Genomic DNA, 25,099 nt, shown 5'->3' with positions numbered 1-25,099 from the left:
ATTAGTAATTGACTGGATATGGTAGCTGTGTTACTACAGTCCGCTGATAGATATGCCGTATATATCAAGGGATGGTAATTACTTACGTATTTACAAGAAACAATAACTGCGGTTCGCTCATAGGTCTGCCTCTTTTAGATGCATCTATCGTCAAGTTGACTGGTCGTCTTTCTTCATGCAGGCGACCTCACATTCAGATGAAAGAGTTTCATAGCAATGGTAGAACATTCTTATCCTAGTGTCGAAATTCTGTTATTATTATTATTATTGTATCCTGAGGGTGTTTTGATGCAGGTCTCCATGCTAGTTTATCCTATGCAGTCCCCTTCCTCTCTGCACAACTTCTCCAACCTACACTATGTGATCAAAAGTATCCGGACACCTAGCTCAAAATGATTTACAAGTTTGTGGCGCTCTCCATCGGTAATGCTGGAATTCAGTGTGGTGTTGGCCCATCCTTAGCTTTCATGACAACTTCCACTCTCGCAGGCATACCTTTAATCACGTGCTAGGAGGTATCTTGGGGAATGGCAGCCCATTCTTCACCGAGTGCTGCACTGCGGAGAGGTATCGAAGTCGGTCGGTGAGGCCTAGTCCGCCGTTGGCGTTCCAAAACATTCCAAAGGTGTTCTATAGAATTCAGGTCAGGACTCCGTGCAGGCCAGTTATTGTCGTGTAACCATTCCGCCACAGGCCGTGCATTATGAACACGTGCTCGAGCGTGTTGAAAGATGCAATCACCATCCCCGAATTGCTCTTCAACAGTGGGAAGCAAGAAGGTCCTTAAAACATAAATGTAGGCCTGCAAGGGGTGCAAGCCCCCTCCATGAAAAAAAAAAACACCATAATGCCACCGCCTCCGAATTTTGTTGTTGGCACTACACACGCTGGCAGATGATGTTCACCGGGCATTCGCCATACTCACACCTTGCCATCGGATCGCCACATTGTGTACCGTGATTCGTCACTACACACAGCGTTTCTCCACTTTTCAATCGTCCAATGTTTACGCTCCTTACACCAAGCGAGACGTCGTTTGGCATTTACCGGCGTGATGTGTGGCTTACGAGCAGCAGCTCGACCATGAAATCCAAGTTTTCTAACCTCCCGCCTAACTGTCATAGTACTTGCATTGGATGCTGATGCAGTTTGGAATTTCTGTGCGATGGTCTGGATAGACGTCTGCCTATTACACATTACGACTTTTCAACCGTCGGCGATCTCTGTCAGTCAACAGACGAGGTCGGCCTGTACGCTTTTGTGCTGTAGGTGTCCCTTCACGTTTCCACTTTACTGTCACATCGGAAACAGTGGACCCAGGGATGTTTAGGAGTGTGAAAATCTCGTGTACAGACGTATGACACAAGTGACACCCAATCACCTGACCATGTTCGAAGTCCGTGAGTTCCGCGGAGCGCCCATTCTGCTCCCTCAAGAGTACACGAGTAAGCCTCCGACTCCGAAAGTCCATAACGATGTTGTTTCGTTGAATTTTTTGCAAGGTGACACTTGTTGATGGCCGAGCATTGAACTCTGCAGCAATTTGCGGAAGGGTTCCACTTCTGTCACGTTGAACGATTCTCTTCAGTCGTCGTTGGTCCTGTTCTTACAGTATCTTTCTCCGGCCGCAGCGATGTCGGAGATTTCACATTTTACCGGATTCCTGACATTCACGGTACACTCGTGAAATGTTCGTACGGGAAAATCCCCACTTCATCGCTACCTCGGAGATGCTGTGTCTCATCGCTCGTGTTGTAAGTAGGCTGTTTAGGTTTTTATGTCGGTAACGCCACGTAGCGCTCTGTATGAAAATCACGGACTGTGCTGAGTGCAGTCTGTGGCTGGGTGGCATTGTTGGAATATTCGCTATTGTAGTGTTGGGCGGTGGGATGTGAACAGCGCGTAGCGTTGTGCAGTTGGAGGTGAGCCGCCAGCAGTGGTGGATGTGCAGAGAGAGATGCCAGAGTTTTGAGAGGCCACTATAAGCGGACGATCTGGACGTGTGTCCGCAACAAAAAGGAAATTTGTAAAGATGGACGTCATATTATGACTTTTGAACGCTATTAAAGTAAATACATTGTTTTTTCTCTATCAAAATCTTTCATTTGCTAACTATGCCTATCACTAGTTAGTGCCTTCAGTAGTTAGAATCTTTTATTTAGCTGGCGGTATTGGCGCTCGCTGTATTGCAGTAATTCGAGTAACGAAAATTTTTGTGAGGTAAGTGATTCATGAAAAGTATAGGTTATTGTTAGTCAGGGCCATTATTTTGTAGGGATTATTGAAAGTCAGATTGCGTCACTTTAAAAGAATATTGTGTGTCAGTTTAGTGATGATCAGAATAAGTAAACAGAGAACTGTCTGAGTACGTTCAGTTTTACTCAGCTATCTTTGTATCAAATAACGTAGAAGTTTACCAGCACAGTAAATCATAAGTTTTCTAAGGCGACGTTTCAGTGTGCCGACTATAACGCCACGTTCAAACTCACTTAATTCTTGATAACCTGCCATTGTAACAACAGTAATCGATCTAACAACCGCGCCAGACACTTGTTGTCTTATATACCCACGTCGTAGGTTCAGGCTACATGTATTCGATACCTTGCATCAGACAGGGGTTTCATAATACTATCGATAACAAAATAGAGACATTGCCAGCCGTAGTTGTTGCCGAATCCAGAGCCGTATTCTGCCTGTTTACGTATCTCTGTATTTGAATACGCATGCCTATACCAGTTTCTTTGACACTTCAGTGTACTTGTGATCCATAACAATTACAATTCCTTCCTTCTGGAAGACTAACAAAGCAGCTGTAGAAATCGATAACACAGATTCAACCACAGGTGTTACACAGAAGTGTTAGAATACACTCCCATCAGCTTGACTCTGCGGAAACAAATTCAGCTGTATGGAGGGTACGACTGTATCATCGCCGCACTCCTTTCCTAAAGTCTGGAGAATTGTTCTTAAGATTTCAGATATACAGTGTTCGAACAAGAAAACAGCATGATGTCAAAGAAACGAAATCCCCAGACAGCTGAGTTTTTAAATAGTCATATCACATGCAAGCGCTGACTGCACACAGAACTCTCACAGCAACGAAGTCTCGTATAAACGTGCCGTCTATTGCTGTGCTGATAATTTTGAAGTAAGAAGTGCTAACCCTATATGATATTATTTGTAGCGTATACAGATAAATGTCAGTGCGTAACTATGGACCAACACACAGAACTGTGTTCCAGACAAGATCCCTTATGTACTGGATCATAACATTGAATTCTTTACTCCAGACTTTGAGTTTCCAAAATCCCCAACACCCACGTCGTAGGTTCAGGCTACATGTATTCGATACCTTGCATCAGACAGGGGTTTCATAATACTATCGATAACAAAATAGAGACATTGCCAGCCGTAGTTGTCAGTGCATCACTCCAAATAAGCATGTTTCACTTTCTTGAGTCAGTCGACTACATACAAAGGATCTGACCGTAGTAACTTGGCTGACAAGAAAAAAAAATTAATGCTAGCCATCCAGTACCTGAGTCCATTATGTTGTGAATTAATTTACAGTATCAGGGGTAAATTCGCTCAATTACCTACCTGTGAGTGATATCGGGTGCCTTGCTTCTCTGCTTGCATTAAACCTATGTTGCTACATAAAAAAAAAAAAATGCAGCGCTATTCTGGTCATTAGGGCGCATTCTGTTTATAGGAGTGAGGAATGAAGTTTAATGCTTCCATTACACAAAGCCAGTGAGACTATTTGACATTAAAATGTGTACAAATTGATGACGTCTTACCATATTACGCAAAATGCTAGAAAATTTTAAAAAAATTGTCCATGGCGGTGAAAAACTCCAACGTATCCATTATAAAGCATGACACTTGCAACGTTACCTACTAGTTATTCTGATGAGTACTAGCTTCTCTACCCAGCATTCCATACGAGCAAACCAATTGAGACTAAACCTGTGGTTATTCATACTTCAGGTGATTTGGCTATATACTTCTCTATTTTAAAATAATAGCTCTATAATGTCGTAGGATCGAGCTATACATGTGTTCTTTCATGCCTAGAAGCTAACTCACTGCAAATAATAACCAGTAGCTGTGATTCTGCAGTCAAATAGTCTATGCCTTGACAAGAGTTGGAGATTAATAAAATAAACAAAAATATTAAATGTAAGCTAAACGAATAATTAATAAAAAGTGATCTATTCTAACTTCTGAAATTGATGTAGAAGAGGCCAGAGACTTATGTTGAATAAAAGTCATTCATGAAGGTAAATCTTGAATAAACAGAAAGTGATCCTATGAGAACCAGTTATAATTCGGACAAAAAATAACCTTATGAAATGAAGTAAAGTTATTTTGAGAATGTTACGAGAATGGTAGGAAAATCTCCAAACTAAATAGTCATCAAAGACACGCAAAATATAAGTCCATTTTGTGGTCACAATACATGAAATATTCACCATCTCAAAATAGATCAGTATGATGATTTACAAATTAACACGCGAAAGATAATGAGTGGGGACTCATGCTTTTTCTGTTTTCTATTGCGTAATACAATCGGATTAAGTTATAGTTCTAGACTGCAGCACATTCAGACTTCTCTAAACGTAAAATCACCTCAAAATTTAAAGTACTGTAGCGGCCATTCACCGCCCAGAATGAGTCACCTACACGACTGGATATCGCACTATCCCATAGGTACATCTGCCTTCCTCAAGAACTCGCTTAGAAGTCTTCTTCAGCACCTGAGCGTGACGTGTCCTAATCACTCGTCTGAGGACAACACTTGAAATGCGCCCGCCCCCTCCTGACTAGAAGTGTATGCTTCTCCATTGGCTGAAGGTCATCCCCACCAAAAATGCATCATTCCTATGTTCTACAGACATGGTTTTGACTCAACTTGACCACTTTCTGCACTAAAATAATCTGTTACAATATTTACATAAGTCAATGTTATACGCATTTGGCCACACTCAAACTAAAACTAAACTAAACTCCGTCCGAACAGGCCTTGGAAGGCCCAACGGCACCGGCCGGCCGCCGTGCCATCCTCAGCCCATAGGCACACTCAGACTACTTACAATAAATTAAATAATAATTTGTACAGACATAAATAAACTAGTATTCTTGTACAAGTGTAAGTTGCTGTTAAATATTGTTGAATATTTTGCTTGGTAGAAGTGTCTTTTGGTAATCTTTTCAACAGTGGTGTCAACTTCACATGCAATTGACGACTTCATAAATTACCATAGTTTTGTATTGTAGACTGTAATTACATTTAAATGAAGTTATTGGCAAAACAGTGGCGTATTCCTTAATTAACTACACTAGTGTGACGAAATATGAGATCCAGAATGAGATTTTCACTCTGCAGCGGAGTGTGCGCTGATATGAAACTTCCTGGCAGATTTAAACTGTGTGCCGGACCGAGACTCGAACTCAGGACCTTTACCTTTCGCGGGTAAGTGCTCTACCAAATTATTATTTTTTTTAATCTCATTTTGTTCACCTTCGATCGTTGCATCTGCTCGTTGCGGACGTCGTAAGACATCCGTTTAAGTTCGTTGTTGATCGATCATCTCAGATTTTTTATTACAGAGGGCTGCTAACCCTCTGACCGAACACGCTGAGCTAGCGTGCCGGGGCAATAATGTCGTGCGACGAGGGCCTCCCGTCGGGTAGACCGCTCGCCTGGTGCAAGTCTTTCGATTTGACGCCACTTCGGCGACTTGCGCATCGCCAACAGAGCTACCCAAGCCGACTCACGCCCCGTCCTCACAGTTTCACTTCTGCCAGTACCTCGTCTCCTACCTTCCAAACTTTACAGAAGCTCTCCTTCGAGATATTAATGCAGCACTCAGTTGCTGTGTTATTCTGGAGAATCAAAGTTCTGACAAACATTTGGATAATGAAAACGATGTAAAAAACGTAATAAATAAGTAAAACAGATACAGGTATGTAGCTTTCAGGGATGATAGCTATAGTGCAATGCTATCATCTGAGATATCATAAGTTGAAATCGCATGAAGTGTTTAAAAGTTGTTAATTCTAAGATTAATTGAGAAAATATTTAGTGACCTTCTCTAGTTTTTAAGATGTTGAAAATATTATGTTTCATTGAATATGTCTCATTTCTCTGAGATCGAAGATGTTTTCAATTTTTTTTTTGGTTACAACTGTGATTTCTTGTTGAATTTCTAAGAGCTGAAAGAAGCTATTTATCAGACTTTCTTAAAGTCTGCCATTTCTGGTGCATCTTCCGCACAAAGGACGAGCAACCATTGCCCTAATTCCCAACTTCCGGATTTATCTATTTCCAGTTATCGCTCACCGCCTTCGTACCTGAGCTCCCATGGAGCAGCCGCACGACATCCTCAAGCCACTGACTTGTACTCAGCCAAGCAAGAAAATTCACCTTTTCTCAGTTCCAATTATAGATGGCCGAATAGCTCGCCTAAGTGTGTGTATCGTCATACACTGCTTCTAAATCTGATACATTCAAGTTACTTCGACATTACAATGGTGTAACAATTAATGACATCATGGTATATTCTGAAAAATGACAGAAAATGTATCAAAACCAACTCATATATATATATATATATATATATATATATATATATATATATATATATATATATATAGGGTGTTACAAAAAGGTACGGGCAAACTTTCAGGAAGCATTCCTCACACACAAATAAAGAAAAGATGTTATGTGGACATGTGTCCGGAAGCGCTTAATTTCCATGTTAGAGCTCGTTTTAGTTTCGACAGTATGTACTGCACTTCCTCGATTCACCGCCAGTTGGCCCAATTGAAGGAAGGTAATGTTGACTTCGGTGCTTGTGTTGACATGCGACTCATTGCTCCACAGTACTAGCATCAAGCACATCAGTATGTAGCGTCAACAGATTAGTGTTCATCACGAACGTGGTTTTGCAGTCAGTGCAATGTTTACAAATGCGGAGTTGACAGATGCCCATTTGATGTATGGATTAGCACGGGGCAATAGCCGTGGCGCGGTACGTTTGTATCGAGACAGATTTCCAGAACGAAGGTGTCCCGACAGGAAGACGTTCGAAGCAATTGATCGGCGTCTTAGGGAGCACGGAACATTCCAGCCTATGACTCGCGACTGGGGAAGACCTAGAACGACGAGGACACCTGCAATAGACGAGGCAATTCTTCGTGCAGTTGACGATAACCCTAATGTCAGCGTCAGAGAAGTTGCTGCTGTACAAGGTAACGTTGACCACGTCACTGTATGGAGAGTGCTACGGGAGAACCAGTTGTTTCCGTACTATGTACAGCGTGTGCAGGCACTATCAGCTGCTGATTGGCCTCCACGGGTACACTTCTGCGAATGGTTCATTCAACAATGTGTCAATCCTCATTTCAGTGCAAATGTTCTCTTTACGGATGAGGCTTCATTCCAACGTGATCAAATTGTAAATTTTCACAATCAACATGTGTGGGCTGACGAGAATCCGCACGCAATTGTGCAATCACGTCATCAACACAGATTTTCTGTGAACGTTTGGGCAGGCATTGTTGGTGATGTCTTGATTGGGCGCCATGTTCTTCCACCTACGCTCAATGGAGCACGTTATCATGATTTCATACGGGTTAATCTACCTGTGCTGCTAGAACATGTGCCTTTACAAGTACGACACAACATGTGGTTCATGCACGATGGAGCTCCTGCACATTTCAGTCGAAGTGTTCGTACGCTTCTCAACAACAGATTCGGTGACCGATGGATTGGTAGAGGCGGACCAATTCTATGGCCTCCACGCTCTCCTGACCTCAACCCTCTTGACTTTCGTTTATGGGAGCATTTGAAAGCTCTTGTCTACGCAACCGCGGTACCAAATGTAGAGACTCTTCGTGCTCGTACTGTGGACGGCTGTGATACAATACGCCATTCTCCAGGGTTGCATCAGTGCATCAGGGATTCCATGCCACTGAGGGTGGATGCATGTATCCTCGCTAACGGATGACATTTTGAACATTTCCTGTAATAAAGTGTTTGAAGTCACGCTGGTACGTTCTGTTACTGTGCGTTTCCATTCCATGATTAATGTGATTTGAAGAGAAGTAATAAAATGAGCTCTAACATGGAAAGTAAGCGTTTCCGGACACATGTCCACATAACATCTTTTCTTTATTTGTGTGTGAGGAATGTTTCCTGAAAGTTTGGTCGTACCTATTTGTAACACCCTATATATATTAAACACACATTCAGTGGTGACTTTAGTAGATATCTTAATATCTTCCATGACCATATAACAGCAAATATGACATTTGTTTATACTTTTCTCTCGTATAATACTAACACGTATTAAAGCCCAACTAGGACTGTGAATGCTTAGAATATACAAGGTACATCTGAAATGAATGTAGAAAATGAGAAGGCTGGTAGAGTTGGTCATAACAAGCATATTTCACCTGGCAGCCCAAGTCAGCGTACCTTAGCGTAGGGCGCTAGGAGTCGAACAGCGTCGCGCGCCGCCAAGAGAGTAGGCACGCAACATACCAGCCGGGTCGCCATGGTAGCAGGTCTACAGGGCAACGTTTTCAGTGTATTTGTGGCATCAAGGTAAACAAGAAGTCAGGGTGAAGTTTTGTAACCCTTATTTGAAAACACTTAAAAAAAGTGCTCGAAATTACTTCCTCCTCCTTGAATGCACGCCGTGCAACAACGTTGGAGTCACAGTCACATTCTTTCAAACACCCTCAGTGGAAATTGTATCGGAGGCTGCCATAGTGCCCGCTATCAGCTCTTCAGCAGTCTCAATGGGTATTTCACAGACAACAGATTTCAGGTGACCCCAGAGTAAAAAATCAATGGGCGTCAAGTCGGGGGAACGCGCAGGCGATGCCACCGGCCCACAGCGCCCTATGCAGTTCTCACCAAAGGTTTCATCAAAATGCATTCGCACTGAATGTGCGTAGGGCGCAGGTGCACCATCGTGTTGGTACCACATTCATTGTCGCACGTTGAGTAGAACGTGTTTCAACAACTCCCGCAGTTTTTCTCGTAAAAAGATTAAGCACTTGTTTGCGTCCAGTCGCCAGGGGAACACGTATGAACCGATCAGATTATCGTCTACCAAGCCGGCCCAAATGTAGACAGCGAAGCCGTATTAGTGACCGCGAACAAAGGCGGTGTGCGGATTTTCCCGTGCCCACACGCGTTGATTATGGCTGTTGAACATACCAACTCTTGCAAAGGATACCTCATCCGTAAAAAGTACAATGTTCAGAAAGTCCGGTTGAATTGTACACCTTTGCAAAAATCATTGGCAGAATTCAATTCGACGTCGAAAATCGTCTGGATTAAGGGCTTGAACCTTTCGAATGCGGTAGGGGTGCAAATCATCTTCATGTCATACACACCAAATTGTGGAATGGCTTAGACCCATTCCCCGTGTAACACACCGCGAGCCTGTTGAGGGTATGTTTTCCAGGAGTGCTAACGCCTCACCTTCAAGCCCTGTTGTGCGTTGATGATCGCGTCCGTCAGGCCTTCGCACCTGTAACACAAAATGAATACACCGAGTTTCGAAGTAAGTCTTAATTGCACATGTGCCATCAAGAGAACGTTCCAGTGGAAAACTTACCTCAAGTGAACCTGTCTCTCGTAGGGGGGCTTGTGCGTGGATCTGGCCCTCGACGATTCGGAAACCCCCGAATGTACAAACGTTGGGCAGCGTGAGCATTTCCATCAGCCGCCCCGTAAGCACAGTGCATGTTTTCTCATTCCTCCCAATGATAGCGCTCCACTTTTTGTCCGTTCCACACAGTAACAAATACGAGAGTGTCCCCGTTTGATAACAAACTGACGTATGTCGAAGCACACCCCGCAGTGCGTACACGTGCTGCCCTCAATGCAACACCTATCAAACAGGAATTTGCACGGCAACGCATTCACGTCCCAATAAGAGGCGGAAAATTCGCAATGTTGTCAGGCCTGGAATATCCGCAACCACGTCGACTAGAGCGTTAGGTCATAAAACTTCATTTCGACGTCTCTTTTTTTTTTTACCTTGAAGTCACAAATACATTGAAACCGTTGCCCTGCAGACCTGCTACCACGACTGCTCGAATGGCATGTTGTACGCCTGCCCTCTTGGCGGCGGGCGACGCTATTCAACGATGCCTAGCGCTGCACGCTAAGGGATGCGAACATGGGTTGCTACGTGAAATATGCTTGTTATGATCCACTCTACCATCCCTCTCATTTTCTACATTCATTACAGATACACCCTGTATATAGGGGATGCTCTCCTAAGAGTCCTCAGGCCAATTTTCTCTGGTGTTGCGGTAGACATTTGAAACTTAGTTTTTGCAATGTATACCCCCAGTAGCCCAAACAAATACTGCTTACCGCGTACTTCACGCGACATCCAGTGCCACTGGAAAACCTCAGTTTGTTTCCCATTACAAACAAAATGATTTTTAAGCTTAATTTTACGTGCCCATTGGATAGAGCGGTCCCAAATTAGTCTGGGGCGATATTTTTTATCGATATATATTAACACGAAAAAAATTACTAGTTAGCAGCGAACTGAACAGCGCAGTAGAAGTCAGGGCGGGCGCCGGCGATGCTGTCGCTGCTGAACTACTGGCTATTCTTCGGTTTTACTGTCTCTGTTAACACAGGTCAATAAAACCAATAGCGCAATGGACTAATCTCAAGCAAATGTGCACGTCAAATTCCGCTTTAAAAATCGTTTTGCTCGTAAGGGGAAGCGCTTATCTTCGACACTGGGCGTCGCATAAATGACGTAATGAACAGTATTTGTTTGGACTGACTCCAGCTACACATTGCAAACACTAAATTGCAAACATCTGCCGAAACAGCAGAGAAAATGCGCCTGACGACCCACAGGAGAGACACTGCCGAAAAAAAAAAGTAGGGTATTTGGAAAGACGCTGTAGATTTTGATCCAATGAGGGCATATATCACCTGAGGGATAGTAAATGTACTGATAATGGTTTCAACGTCGTTCACCAACAGATAACGTAGTGGCATAGCCAACAGAGCGTCATCTGTGTCTACCCTTTAATAGAGAATGCTCACAGCCAGAAGGCTCAGTACGGTGCAAACGTGTGAAGCAAACAGGCACTCGTGCTTCCTATAGCCACCTGAGCGAGTTTGAAACAGGTCAAATTGTAGTCTTCTGAGTGACGGGATGGTCCTTTTGGAGAATTGCCACACAAGTTGGATTTGCTGCGTCGGTTGTGCAACGATGCTGGTATCAGTAGTCACGTGAACTTTGTCACTCCTGTAGACCAGGTTCTTGACATCCATGCAGCACAGATACCCACCAGGATAGTCGTATACTAAGGGCAGCATTGGCAGTTCACACAGCTACCACAGCACTAATAAGAGGGCTTGTGAGCCTAGAAGTGTCGGCACGAACTGTTGCGGACTGGTTACTAGCAGTGGGGTTATGGGCCCGCACACCCCTAGCCTGCCCTCCTCTTACGCCGTAGCATCGACGGGCTGCAAGACATGCAGCAACTTCCCTTGTCTCCAATCGAGCACCTGTGCGATATGATGGGATGAGAAGAGACTCTTGCGACTCATCGTCCAACAACTCCTACAGAACTACGTGAATAGTTCGAGCAGGCGTGGCATAACGTATCCGAGGACAGTATTCGCCATCTGTACGATCGACTGGATGCCAGAGTCAACGCCTGTATTGTCGCCTGTGGAGGCTACACCAAGTACTAATATGGATGTTTCAACATGGTTCGATACCTGGTACCTCAGAACCACTTGTGCTGTTGATCTATAAATGTAATCATTTCATGTACTCCATACGCACTATTGCAGCAATAAATCCTGAGTGAACTGATAACCTCTAAGAGGGTGTACTAATATTTTCTGTCAAAAGCTTTGACAGCCCTAGTCGGACTGTATTTTGTGATGATATAAAAAGTATAAATCGATATCATCATTGTTTGTATGTGGTCATTGAGTGATATTTAAGATATCTAAAGTCAGCACTCCACAAGTGTTTAACGTATATAAGAATTGGCTTCGATAAATGTTCCGTAATTTTGCAGAATATGCCATGATGTTATTGTATAGACACCGTAATGCCAAAGTATTTTTCATTAACATTTGATGCCATTTGCAGACTATTCCATACCGTCATTAACTGTAATGTCAAAGTAACTCGCAAGAAACAAATTTAGAAGAACTGTCATGCTTGTAATGGATATGTTACAGTCTTCCACCTTACTGGATAATTTTTTAAAATTTTTCTAGAGCTTTGTATAGTGCGATAAGACGTCATCAATTTGTACACATTGTGATGTCAAAGTATGTTACTGTCTTGGTGTGATGGAAGCGTTAAACTCCATCCCTCCCTCCTGCAGGCAACTTTGGCTGATCATAAAATTCACCGTGTAGGTCCTTTGCGTTTGGTTGGGGTGTCACGTGACAAGGCGAATCATTCTTTTTTTTCTATTGGTTTCACTTTACTTAGCAGGATTTAAAAGATGGACGGTGGTCATACATTGTAGTGCTTACAGACAACGCATCAACTCTTTGGTGGGTAGTAAAAGTTTGTGGTTCTTGCTAGTGGAGGCAGTGCCCCTAATCGTGTTAAAGGCAGTCATGGAATCTTCATTTTTGTGGCGACGAACACGCGAAAGTCATTTCTTAAATTTCGTGAGGGTAGCACAATATACTTCAGAGTCGAGCGTTTCACCATGAGGGCGGGCCGTTGTGGTCGAGCGGTTCTAGGCGCTACAGTCTGGAACCGCGCGTTCGCTACGGTCGCAGGTTCGAATCCTGCCTCGGGCATGGGTGTGTGTGATGTCCTTAGGTTAGTTAGGTTTAAGTAGTTCTAAGTTCTAGGGGACTGATGACCACAGAAGTTAAGTCCCATAGTGCTCAGAGCCATTCACCATGAGGAAGAACATCAAACAGAATAATTCCTTGAGAGTCCCAGAAGCCGGCCGCTGTGGCCGAGCGGTTCTATGTGCTTCAGTCGGGAAGCGCGCTGCTGCTACGGTCGCAGGTTCGAATCCTGCCTCGGGCATGGATGTGTGTGATGTCTTTAGGTTATTTAGGTTTAAGTAATTCTAAGTCTAGGGGACTGATGACATCAGATGTTAAGTCCCTTTGGGCTTAGAGCCATTTGAACTAGAGTCCCAAAAGACCGTCGCCATGACTTTACCGTGTGGTGCTTTTAACTTTGTTTTCGGAGGAAAGGTTGTGTTGAACCACTCCATAGATTGCCTTTTTTCGGTTCGAAGTAATGAACCCATGTTTCATCGCCTGTGACGATGTTCGACAAAAAATTTTCTCGATAAGCCTCGTAACGTGCAAGCAATTCCACACAGATCGTGCTCCGTTGCTCTTCATAGTCTTCTGTTAAGCGGAGAGGAAGCCAGGGGTGTACAATCAATGTGTGCTAGGCGTGCGCCGCACGCCCTGCAAAATATATTATACAAATACTTCTACTTACGGTGTCTATGGAAAATAATTAGCAGAAGGATAGGAAAGAACTGTGTGTGCTGCTCTTTTACTGGACACGGATACGACTGTGGCAGAAACCGAGCTCAGACACGCACCTGCGAGCTGCGAGCGACAGCCCGCTAATGGTATAAGTCGGCGTTAGAGGGGAACAGAAGGAGCGTTGCCAGCTATCCGGTAAGTTGTGCCTTGTGCCCTGTGGCGTGGCCGCGCACATGGTTGAAAAGGGTAGTGCTGGGAGGGTGCTCGCGTGATCAGTTTTCGGCAGGGGGTGCGGTTTGACGTTACTGATTGTGTGCCGGGCCCAGGGGAAATACGGGCCAACTAGCGGCGTCAGACTAGTCGACTCGTCCGCCACACTTTGCGAACGCTCGGATTCGTGCAAGGCCCGCGGGAAATCAATATCTGATTGAAAAGGTACCCACTAAAGATCTTAATTTTGTCATGTGCTATCGACAGCTTGTAAGTATTTAAACGCGTACTCAAGAATTATTAAACTCGTTTGAAATAGCTATTCGCCCGCCGCCAGAGACGGCTAAACCGAAACCACTAAATCACATTCAGTCATCCTGAGAGTTAAAAATGTTTGGGTAGAACAGAGCTGACATCTTACTAAACGGGAAGCACCAAAGTAATATTAGCCAGCACGACGAACAAATTAAAAGAGACAGGGAAATTTTGAAAAGACTCATTGATGCAGTGAGCTATTTAGTGTGGTTATGTCTCAGAAACGGTAAATGTGCTCACCACTAAAAGCCTTTATTATGTATGTGCACGCTTGCGAAAACAACGTTAGTCATAAAAGCATTCTTGTTGTTTGGAAAGAAAGCACTATCTAAGCACAAACAGGGGAAATCAGTACAATTACGCAAACAGAATTCGAAGCACTCTCCTACAGAAGAGCAAAATCGCTGGAGTTTTCGGTGTCCTACAGCTGCTGGTCTGGAGATGTCCTAAAGCCACAGGGGTGGATGAGGGACAGCATCTCGCCAGAGATGAATGGTCTGCTTCAACTTGTCTTTGAACACTTAAACAAAGAAGACAAGCCGATGCCCTAAGAACTTTCCATAGATACCTTGCCCCCATCTTGTCCGAACCAGTCCTATGTCCCAATACAAAGGATATCTTGTAAATGAATGGAGCATTCTGATTGGCTCTTACTGAATTTACCCCCCTCCCCCCCCCCCCCCTCCCCAAGTTACTGATACTGCCGGTTTGGAAGCACTGTCCACTTTTCTTCTTTTTGCAGACGAGACTTTCAGGGGCAAAACTATTTTGTACAGGTCGCCATATTGCACTGACAGTTAACCCCTGCAAAAGTGGTCTCCAGATCGTCAAATATGAGAAGACACTTCCTCAATTGCACTGCTCTGCCACTGACGATGGAAGCTTTAATATTTCAGCGTGAAACCGACCTCCAACTAGGGTATATATCACCACATTCCGTATCGATGTAGTAAACACGCAATTCGTATCCAGCGCAATACAAAATCGTCACTTCTGTAGTCTGCATTTAGCTAGCGACCACCAGACTCTCGTACATACACTGCAGAGACAGACAGGATAAGCACATGGATCGTATACAGTCCTCGCTGCAATAGATATTTCTTGCGAGGTAGTGCGTTTGCAGTTATTGAGACTATTGGATACGTAAAGGTACGATCAAGATGGGTTCCAAGAATGCTCACGATAGTCTGTAAGGTTAAAACAAAAGGCATTTTATCTGAACTGTTGGAGTTGTTTGAGGTCAGTGAAGTGACCTCTCTGTCAAAGATCTTTACAGGAAGCGAAACCTGGCTACATCACTTTGAGCAGGAAACAAAAAGGCGGCCACTGTAGTTGCACCATTCACAATCACCAAAAAAAGTAGAAATTGAAGGTAGCTCCTTCTGCTGGCTTAGTCATGATGACAGTCTTGTTGGTGTCATTTTCGTGGGTGTTGGTGAGTCAACCATTAATTCAGAGGTATAAATGAAGAGTTTGAACAAACTCAAACAGTGTTTATGACGTGTTTGTCCGACAAGAATCTAAACAAAATCTTGAATAAACACAACAATGAACGCCCACACTAAGTTCTGAGACCCTGAGAACACATTGCCAGATTGGGTTGGACATCATTGCCTTATTCATCCTATAGGTCTGAAAGTAGGAGGCAAGGAGGGGAACTTGACTCATCCCCTCACTCTCAACCCCCTCCTGAATGAGGTGTACAGAGTATTTATTCATTACAGAATTTCTTGAAGTGAGTGAATAACGACAAAGTCTATATGTATGAAATTTAATTCTTGTGGCATGTCATGTTTCAGAATTGGCCAACCTTGATATCAAAGAGTGGCAATTTTCGAGTCTTGTAATCTCACCCTCCCACCATGCCCCTGGAAAATTTTTCTGTGGATGCCCATGCCTATAGCAAAGATATGGCGGCCTCAGACTTTCCGTCTGTTTAGGCAACTGAAGGATTCTGTTCGTGGTACGCACATTGAAAATGGTGAGAGCGTAATTCATGCAGCGTACAAGCAAGAGCACAGGAGAAGAGGTTTTACCAACATGGACGATATGTTGTTACACAGCGCTGGCGTAAGGGCATAGAACTTGATGGAGACTATACAGAAAAATAGAAATATTGATTGTCACCAAATTTTAACTCATAAGAATAAATATCTATTGAGAAAAAATCGTAAGACATTTATTGATGTACTCTCGTATATAGATAATGGAATTCTAAAAAAGTTGCAGTGAAGCTAAAATTTAAACAATAAAATGGATCAGTGTAATAGAAGTAGACCGCGAGGAAGCAGAAATAACACAGCTTGATACATCAGATCCAAGATGTTTTAGGAAGGAAATTCTCGACGGGACAACTGACTTCGCAGGAAAACCCAAAAAAACAGCTACAACTTAGTTTGATGAAGTTCATTCTGACACAATGAAAATAAAGCTAAAACAAAACTTCGAAAATAAACATCGCGTAGTCCAGTGAGATCCAAACATGAACACCAGAAATTGTTATCGATCACATTAATATGAGTAGACGAAAATCGTAATGCTGATACTGTCCTTTAACTTTTAATCACGAAGTACTTTATTGTTGTGGATATCCCCAGATATACCAGCGGATACCCACACTGACGCAAGATTCTATCCACCTAGTATCTATAAAGCAGTCCAGGTGCTAGCAGCGTCACCTGGCGAGGAATAATTGCTAGCCAGACACACGCAAGGTGCATGTAGCTTCAGCGAGCGTACTCTCCGTCTGTGGAACGGGCAAGGAGTGCGATCTATCTGAGTTTGACCGAGAGCACATGAGCATTTCGGAAACTGAACGACTTGTTGCGTGTTCGAGGAGTACTGTGGTGAGTGTCTTCAACATGTGACGAAACCAAGACGAAACCAAGTCCAGACGTAGTGGCGATGGGTGGCCACCACTCATTACAGATGATGGACATCGTAGGCTGGACAGACTGGTAAAACTGGACAGGTGGCGAACTGTGGCGGAACTAACATCAGGCTTTAAAGCTGGGCAGAATACAACTGTCTGAACACACAGTGCACCGAACATTGCCAATCATGACACCATGACATGGGCAACTACGACTGAAATGGGCACGTGACCAACGGCAATGGACGTTGGCGCACTGGCAGAGCGTTGCATGGACTGATGAATCCCGATACCTTCTTTATCATGTCGATGGGAGGGCGCGAATCCGTGTTCTTCCAGGGGAACAGCTCCTTGACACCTGTACGGCGGGACGGAGACAAGCTGGTAGCGACTTCATTATGGTCTGGGGAACATTCACGTGGACATCCATAGGTCCAGTGGAGCTCGTGAAAGGTACCTTAACGGCCAAGGAGTATCGTACACTGGTTGCCGATCATGTACACCCCTTTGTGACGATCATGTTTCCCAACAGCAGCGGCATTTTTCAATGAGACAATGCGCCACGTCACAAGGCCAGGAGTGTGATGGAGTGGTTCAAGAAACACAGTGGCGAATTCCGATTGATAAGCTGCCTCCCCCCCCCCCCCAAACTCGCCAGATCTGAACCCGATCGAACACATCTGAGATGTGACTGAACGTGGCGTCAGAACCCATGGCCTCCTCCCCGGAATTTACGGGAATTACTGGCTTGTGTGTGCAGATGTGGAGCCAACTCCCTCCAGCGACCTAACAAGGCCTCATTGCGTCACCGCTGTTATCCGTGCCAAACGTGGACATACCGGTTATTAGGTAGGTGGTCATAATGTTCTGGCTGATCAGTGTATGCATTAGCCTCTAACCATAACAAAATCTTACTCTGTCTTTGTAATGAAATTATGAAGTCAGTGCTAGCTTCACTTCATCGAGCTGACTAATAAGAGCAACAGATTTACAAACACCATTCACATAAAACAAGTGACTCTCGAAAAACTGGTGTTTGGTCGGGCTAGCAATATCGATTAATGTCTAACATGTAAACACGACAGTTAAAATTTGTTTATGAAGTATCACGTTTGTGTTCCACAAGCTGTGTCGCATGTACGTAGATACAGTGACAGTGTGTGTGACGAGTCCGTTCATGAAAACTGCGTCCAGTGAAATTTGCGCCAATACAAATGTATGTGAAATTTGCACCCATATAAAGTCAGTGAAATTTGTGTTAAGTATTGCTGGAAACTTATCTACACACTAAATGAGGGCCTGCCTGCACCTTGAGAGTCCTGGTCCAGCGGAAACGCTCCGTATGCCTATAGTGAGGTGCTTTACTGCCCTCGCTGAGTCGCGTCGACCCCGCCATGCTAAAAACCAACAACGTAAACATCCTGTTACCGGAAGAAGACAGCCACTAGCCGTCGACATAAAGCTGTGCGATATGCTCTTTTATATACTTATGCTGCACTGGTTCTAGTTGTTTTCACGTTTAAATCCAGCTAATCCTTCTTTTACGATATATGTTTTGTACTAATATAAAGGAAATCATGTTACGCATTGTAATTTGAAAAAAAATTTTTGTTATTACGTGAGTTATTTTATGGTGCCTACTCTGTTCTATTAAAGAATAGCTTACTTAATATCCAGTTTTATAATTCACATTCGTCTTCCACTTAGCAATAATGACAATGTTATGCAAAATTATAACTAAAAAAATTGTTCTCACTTTCTGAGGTCACGTGCACGAAGCTCTAGGAGTAATGTGTACAGCTTACACTGAGGTGACGAAAATGGAAATGACCGTACGGCATTGTGGGCCGGGAGTCCCCATTCGAGTAAGTTCGGCCGCCGAGGGCAAGTACTTATTGCATTCGACGCCACATTGAGCGACTTGCGCGTCGGAGATGGGGATGAAACGATGATGAGGACAACACAACACCCAGCCCCTGATCGGAGACGTGATTACGGCCGCAGCACGGGAATTGACAGACTCTGAACGCGGAGTGGTAGTTGGAGCTAGCCGCAAGGGGCATTCCACTTGGAAATCGTTAGGAAATTCAATATTCCGAGATACACAGTGTCAAGAGTGTGCCGAGAATACCACATTTCAGACATTACCTCTCACCACGAACAACGCTGTGGCCGACGGCCTTTACTTAACGACCGAGTGCAGCGGAGTTTGCGTAGAGTTGTCAGTGCTTACAGACAAGCAATACTGTGTGAAATAATCACATAAACCAATGTAGGACGTACTGCGAGCTTTTCCGTTAGGACAGTGTGACGAAATCTGGCGTTAATGGGCAATGGCAACAGATGAGCGACGCGAGTGCCTTTGCTAACATCACGACATCGCCTATAGCGCCTTTCCTGGGCTCGTGATCATATCGGTTGGACCCTAGACGACTCGAAAACCGTGGTCTGGTCACATGAGTCCCGATTTCAATTAGTAAGAGCTGATGGTAGGGTCCGAGTGTAGTGCAGACCGCACGAAGCCATGGACCCAAGTTATCAACAAGACACTGTGAAAGCTGGTGGTGGCTCGACAATGGTATGCGCCTTGTTTACATGGAATGGGCTGGGTGCGCTGGTGGACATGGTTATGTACGACTACTTGGAGACCATTTGCAGCCATTCATAGACTTCATATTCCCAAACACGATAGAATTTTTATGAATGACAACGCGCCATGTCACCGGAGTACAACTGTTCGCGATTGTTTTGAAGAACATCCTGGACAGTTCGAGCGAATGATTTGGCCACCCACATCGCCCGACATGAATCCCATAGAACATCTACGGGGCATCATCGGGAGATCAGTTCGTGCAAAAACTCGTGCACCGGCAACACTTTCGCAGTTATGGACGGCTATTTCTGCATAAAACATTCAACGACTTGTTGAGTCCATGCCACGTCGAGTTGCTGCACTACACCGGCAAATAGAATTCCGACGTGATATTGAGAGGATAGGGCTACCGATGCGCAGTGGCCAGTTTTCGTCTAAAGCGCTGGGCGAGTTCATTCGTTTCTTCGGAAAGGGAGGCCGAAAAGTGTTTTCCACCTTTCGGCTGGTCAGTGATGACAGAATCGAGGCGCGCACCCTGCAATTTTTCTCAAAAGATTTTACAGAAGTTATTCGGTAAAAAATTTCATTCTTGCTTTACTTATAGCTTTATATGTCAGGTTCATGATGATGTGCCCATCATTTCGTTAATGGCCATAGCCATGAAAGTTGGACATTGCCCGAAATTCGGCAATATGTGTAATGAAAAACAGAGATCGCTATGATTTTGCGTTTGGTGCATACTACATATTATGTTATTGCATATTGCATATTAAATTTTTCTTTAGACTTAGGTAGAGGTATATATCTGTCACCAAACTCGAGAAAATTGATCTAATGTAGCACACTCATTTGAAATCTCGCGGCGCTAGCGATGAAGTCAGAGTGAAATATCTACAACATTCCTCATATTTCATAAACAGCTTCAGATATCGAAATGAGATTTTGGCAAATGATAGCACACAAAGAGGAGGGTATTTTACCATACCGTTACTAAGTAAAACTTCATTATCTACCGTGTAATTCGAATAGCTACAGACTTTCTCGGTGAAAGGATGTAATTTTTAAGGGCCATCGATAGCTAGTGAAACGACAAATGCTATGGGTTTTGGAACAACATATGTGAACATTACATGTTTTTTGTACCGACGATGTGCTTTTTCATAAGCTATTGACTTTACTTTTCCTCAGTTCCTCACTTAATAAACTTCATAAAACACTGTTTCAGAATTCTCTCGCAATAGTGTGTGCACAACATATTGGTGAAGTAAGACAGTGTCAGCTCCGCTGTGTGTTGGCGAAAGAAGCAAATTTTGACGTAGCAGCCAGAGAGATGGGTAAGTTTTACTCAAAATTCGCCACTCTTGTTGCTTCTCTGGAAGTTACAAATGGTTAACAAGCTAGGCGAAAATAAATCGCTGCATTTTCAGCGGAATTCTTTTTAGATACTAACGAAAGCAGAGGTGATACTAGATCATCCAAGTGTGGTCGTGGAGGGGCCCCTCTTACTATTTACGAAAAATGTGAGCGTAGGCTTCAGTTTAGAACGGCACTGCCCCTCGGCATTTCCTCTGCAGCGCTCTGAGCGATCCTCCAACCCTGCCGCTCTCCCCACGCTTCACCAGCGGATAGCGGCCACGGCATTTTGCCTGCTCTATATCCCACGCCTTTTGTCACCTCACTGTATGTCACCTATATGCGCGCATACTCCTGGCCTTTCAGTTAGTACGACAATGCATCTCCTGTACATGCTCATCCACCTTATTTTATTTTATATTTATTTTAAAACATATTTTCTTCAGTAGAAGCGGAAGGATTTTTATATTATGTGTTTGAGATTTGGTTTTTTGTGCGTTCCATTATAGTTCATGAAACCGTCGGCACACGGAACGTGCATTCCAACGTCAACGTTAAGCGTGCCGATATTCTAACGTTGTAGAATGGAGGAAGGACGTTGGGATGTGTACAGAAATATCTAGCACGACAGATATTCTGAACATGCGCTTGAACGTGGACCAAAGAGAAGGAAGAACGCCACATACGTAACATACTCAGCATCCCTTTTCGGTACAGTCTGAAGACGCCAGCTGAAGCCTATATTTGATGGGTTTTATATTATGACTTACGTACTATGAATATACAGGGTGTTACAAAAAGGTACGGCCAAACTTTCAGGAAACATTCCTCACTCACAAAGAAAGAAAATACGTTATGTGGACATGTGTCCGGAAACGCTTACTTTCCATGTTAGAGCTCATTTTGTTACTTCTCTTCAAATCACATTAATCATGGAATGGAAACACACAGCAACAGAACGTACCAGCGTGACTTCAAACACTTTGTTCAAAATGTCCTCCGTTAGCGAGGATACATGCATCCACCCTCCGTCGCATGGAATCCCTGATGCGCTGATGCAGCCCTGGAGAATGGCGTATTGTATCACAGCCGTCCACAATACGAGCACGGAGAGTCTCTACATTTGGTACCGGGGTTGCGTAGACAAGAGCTTTCAAATGCCCCCATAAATGAGAGTCAAGAGGGTTGAGGTCCGGAGAGCGTGGAGGCCATGGAATTGGTCCGCCTCTATCAATCCACCGGTCACCGAATCTGTCGTTGAGAAGCGTACGAACACTTCGACTGAAATGTGCAGGAGCTCCATCATGCATGAACCACATGTTGTGTCGTACTTATAAAGGCACATGTTCTAGCAGCACAGGTAGAGTATCCCGTATGAAATGATGATAACGTGCTCCATTGAGCGTAGGTGGAAGAACGAAACTAAAATGAGCTCTAACATGGAAATTAAGCGTTTCCGTACACATGTCCACATAACATCTTTTCTTTATTTGTGTGTGAGGAATGTTTCCTGAAAGTTTGGCCGTCCCTTTTTGTAACACCCTGTATACCCTTTCAAAGAATCAGCAACTTCATCTCTCGGAAGCCTGTCGTTTATTTGTACGATTTGTTGTGATAAAATGCAGGGAAACGTCATATTGATGTTCAAATGTTCAAATGCGTGTGAAATCTTATGGGACTTAACTGCTAAGGTCATCAGTCCCTAAGCTTACACACTACTTAACCTAAATTATCCTTAGGACAAACACACACACTCATGCCCGAGGGAGGACTCGAACCTCCGCCGGGACTAGCCTCACAGTCCATGACTGCAGCGCCTTAGACCGCTCGGCTAATCCCACGCAGCTCGTATTGATGACTAATGATTTTCGAATTGTAATTCACGTGTTATGAAAGTATGACGTTACAAGCGAAGGCGCATTGAAGATCCACCAAAAACAGTTTTTTATTGGTACTATTTGCTATAATTAAATGTCAGTTAATAAAGTATCTGCGATTAAATTGTTCAGAAGATAGTAACGTGTAAGACAAAGTCGCCTATGTGGAAGTTTAATGCAGTGTAATGAATAGAAATGTAGAGTTACAAAGTGATATGTGAAGTGTTGCATGTTTGTGTGTTATTACATCCAATTAGTTTACTGCTCAACTTCGCGTTTTCGAACAGACTGTGAAACTTTCTCATTAATTTAATACAAGAATACTTCTACAATATTCGATGTTATGACAATATAAGTGCGTTTTCTCTCAAAAGTGTGTTTGTTCTATTGGCTTTATCTCCAAGAAACCTTGCCCTACTTGCAGTTAGAAATTTTGCACTTTCTTGTTTAGTATACTATATTTCACATGTTCTAAAGATTCTTCTTATAAATAGAAACAGCGATCAAATAAGAATGACTTAGGGTTTTACTAAACGGGTAGATAAGCTGCTCATCATCTGAGGCAGAGAAGCGGTCAGCCGACATGTCTGATGAATGTTTCTATAATTAGATCGGAAGAATCATCTACTCTCTTGCTTCGGAAATGTCCGAAAGAACAGATACCATCTTCATATAGTTAAGGCTAACCGGTCATTGACCTTCTTCTGTGCTGATGTACACGCATTGGCCGAACTCTTACGGGACTCGGTAAGACTGTCTGCCGCGAGTGAGTGTAGTGGGCAGGGGCACTACGAATGTCGTGTGTGGACATTACGTTGGGACTGTGGGTCTCATGGTGGGCGTGCAAGGGTAAATCCCTGCAGCCGCACTATTGTCTGTGCCTCGGTGAGTCAGAAGGATCGCCGGCACGGTAGCTCAGCGTGTTCGGTCAGAGGGTTAGCTACCCTCTGGAATAAGAAACTGACTGAATGGATCAACTAATAACCTAAACGGGTGTCTTTGGACGTCCACCCCGAACAAATTCAACGAACAATATAGAACAAAACGAGACCAAAAAAAGAGAGATGGATAGAGCGTCTGCCATGTAAGCAGCAGATCCCGGGTTCGAGTCCCGGTCGGGGCACACATTTTCAACTGTCCCCGTTGATGTATATCAACGGCTGTCGGCAGCTTAGGGTCTTGATTTAATTATCATTTTATTGTAAATTTTTATTACATTGTTTGTAATGGAATTTCTGTAAGCTGACATCCTTACTGACTGTTTACAGACCTTTCCTTTTTGCCTTATAACATGTCCATCGATAATGAAGTTCTTATTTATGTATATTATGTCTGATGAATGTTTCTGTAATTAGATCGGAAGAATCATCTACTCTCTTGTACTTTATAATACAGCCGACGTAGGAAATTTACGCCCGTTCATTTTGTAAACAAACCGATATGCGAGCGAGATACAGCCGACAAATACCGCTGCACCGGGCTTCGATCGCATGTACCACGATGAGACACGCTTAAGGTACGTTCACCAATCTGCGGAACTTTCCCGCAACGTGCTGTGTAAAGGTGCGAGACCGCGCTTGCCAATCGCACAGTGTAAACATGCTAGACTGTTTACGTAGGGTTCGAGCAACGCAGTGCCGCTGCGGGCACTACCTGTGGGAAACGCTTTCATACTTCGGGAGGAGTGTGTCCCCCACGCCGCAGCGATCTGCGTGGTTGGACGAGTGGGGCACGTCGAACTGAGCAGCGGCTAACTACTAGGCGACAGCTGCACTATTTGTTTCGCGCGCACGCGCAGCAGGAGAGTAGATAATTCTGCCGATCTAACATATTCTGTGCAACATGGCTGACGTCCAGTTGGTAAAACCAAATGCAAAAGGAGCTAATTTGGGCAGAAATCAGAAGAAAACGAATGAAACAAATAAGAAGAAATGTCTTTGATTATGTCAAATGTAATACATTTTTAAATATATTTGTACTGAGCCTTTAACCACAGCTATAATGAGTTGGATATTGTTGTTATTGTGATCAGTAATATTAACGATGATTAAAATTCGGCCTGTTGAAGTAATGAATGAATCCGTTCCTCATCGTGAATTCCTCAGCTTTGACGTAACCGCCGATACCTACCAAGGGTATCAAACAGGTAATGTCATATTGGCTTCCCGTGCAGCCTGCAGGCGAAACAGCGTAGCGATATTAGGAATACGGGAAGCGAGAAGCGGGAGGCGAGAACACCACACGTGCATTACTAATGCAAGCAAACTCTCAAATCCCTGCGTTGAAATTAATAGAATGCAGTTGCTTATTAGTTATTTTTCTTACTTGTCGATTTGTAGAACTATAAAAAAAATTACAAATCATTGTTCTACTGCGGAATAGAA

This window comes from Schistocerca americana, chromosome X (genome assembly GCF_021461395.2).
Source record: "Schistocerca americana isolate TAMUIC-IGC-003095 chromosome X, iqSchAmer2.1, whole genome shotgun sequence".
Lineage (NCBI taxonomy): Eukaryota > Metazoa > Arthropoda > Insecta > Orthoptera > Acrididae > Schistocerca > Schistocerca americana.
Note: the sequence above shows the minus strand (reverse complement) of the source record.